The 2220-nt window shown below is 33.5% G+C and overlaps 1 long non-coding RNA gene across 1 annotated transcript; it reads right to left on the bottom strand.

Moving 5' to 3' along the window:
* Window positions 1-237: 237 nt before the first annotated feature.
* LOC126700200 (uncharacterized) lies at window positions 238-1307 on the bottom strand. The gene is made up of 3 exons (XR_007647077.1): window positions 1193-1307; window positions 444-497; window positions 238-319 (listed from the first exon to the last, which is right to left on the bottom strand). It is a non-coding gene; the product is annotated as an uncharacterized LOC126700200 (long non-coding RNA).
* Between the last annotated feature and the right edge of the window lie 913 nt (window positions 1308-2220).

Genomic DNA, 2220 nt, shown 5'->3' with positions numbered 1-2220 from the left:
CATATTTTCTTGGCCGGATTCTCGCCGTTTTCCAAATAATCAACCCCGACCGAGACCCGACCACTTTCCGGCAAGAACCGTCCGATCCGATCCGATCCGATTTTCTGACTGGTTGGCGGCGGGTCTGAGAAATTGGAACCCGACTTGGTCAGGTCGGTCGCGGGTTGGGCACAAACCTGACCCGAACCGACCCATGGTCACCCCTAGCCAAGGAGGCGTGGCAAATTTTGGAAACGACTTATGAGGGAACCAAAAAGGTGAAGGACACCAACTCCAAATGCTTACCACATGTTTTGAAGAGTTAAAGATAAGTGAAGACCTACACAATCAGAATAGAGGTGAGAGAGAAATATTGGATGAAGCTATTTTTATTCTAAAAAAAGTGAAGTACAAATCAGCTAAGTTTGAGTTTAAAGTTTTTCGTCAAGACTCAAGAGCCTTACGGTCCAATGGCACTGCCCAGGAGAACTTGAGTTCATTCAAATCCCCAATTAAAGCTGTCATTAACAAATAATTACAAAGCAATTAAAACACACCATCAAAAATATAAATTTTTGCATAAAGGATAGTTCAAGTTGAAATTAAACCACTAACAAGACTAAGTTAAATGGATCTGTTTTGTAATTTTTCTTAATTCATTATTAGAATAGAATACAGTTTTAATGAGGGACCAATTTATTTTTGTTTTTCCAGAAACCTTAATATAAGATATAGGAATACCACTTAACTGAAAGGTTAAAATATGTTTGGACCCAAATATGTTAGGTTAATTCCTCAAATTCTTTTATTTTTCCTTTACATAGGACTTTTATTTTTCCTTCACTAGTATATATAAAAAGGTTGTTCACTGGGGGAACTTCAACCCAATCCATTATATCTTCATGGATTTAGCAAATGTTAAGTTATATAGAATGGATATTTCTGAAGTAAGTGAAATATACCAATCATCTAAAGCTTAAACAGGAGAGCAAACCTTAAATATGATAGTTCAGTAACATGAGTAGTCCATAACATCAGATGATATTTAAAAAAATAATGAACATAGAAAGATTGCTCTGATAACAACTGAGTAAATAAAATCAAACTTTTAAGCATGGATGTATCCCAAATACTTTGCAATTAAACTTTGGCTGTCTTACATCATTAGCATATGTAATAATGTAACAAATGCAATAAAACATGTATACCATACCCGAAAGCTGAACACTCTAGCCCTGTTGCTGGATTTTGAGGTTCCCGTCCTCTCTAATCATATTCCATTTCTTTCTTATTCTCAAAGGATAAGGACGGCTAAAATGAAGAGAAATAGAGTGGATGCTATGAAGCTATTCACTTTCTCAAAAAGGGTGTAGCTTATTTAATATGAGATGTAGTCATCATTGGCTTTGAATCTTTCTTTCTTTTCTCATTTTTTTTTAATTTTTTTTTTAATTTTAATGAAGCAAACAATTCATATAATATACTTCATGACTCATAAAGCTAAGATGTAGTCAACAATTGTTTTTGAAATAGTTACGATATGCTGTTAACCCCACAACTTAAATCATCATTCCTACACCTCAAAGCACTTTGTGCATAGAGAGGTACCAATTAAGCTACAAGGCTCTTGACTATAGCTTTATTGATTAAAGTGTATATCTTGGAAGTTAATTAATTGACCAAGCCTTAACTAACAACGACTCATCCTTTATGAATAATGAAAATATTTTGGATCTATGAATGCTTTAATTTTGTTTTAGAATATTCCTTGGTGTGCTTTTGAGAAACAAACACTAAAACACACCTGTCGTACTAGGTTGCAAAGTACAGTTAACTCTACGGTGTTAAAGTCTTCAAGTCACGAGCTAACTACGTGATCACTATTGTACAAGTGTATTCTGAGATGGTTAGTAATTGACTTTCTGTTAGTTTCTTAGCTAGATTAGTTAGTTTGTTATTTTCCCTCCTCTTTGTATCAGAGTATATAAATAAAGGATTAGTTGTAATTATTCATTCTTTTTAATTCAATTAGTCAATTAGCTTTGAGCTTTTGTCCCAGCCTTATTACACTTATTTATCATGTCAGAAATCATTACCTCCAAAACTTAAGCCTTTACAAAAATGAAGGATTAGTTGTAACTATTCATTCTTTTCAATCCAAATATCTTTAACAGGACAATGCTAATAATATAAATCAAGCATGTTGCAGACATGTGTAAATTTGTTAGTGAAATATCTTTT

This window comes from Quercus robur, chromosome 9 (genome assembly GCF_932294415.1).
Source record: "Quercus robur chromosome 9, dhQueRobu3.1, whole genome shotgun sequence".
Taxonomy (NCBI): Eukaryota; Viridiplantae; Streptophyta; class Magnoliopsida; order Fagales; family Fagaceae; genus Quercus; species Quercus robur.
Note: the sequence above shows the minus strand (reverse complement) of the source record. Positions and strands in the feature narration are given on the sequence as shown.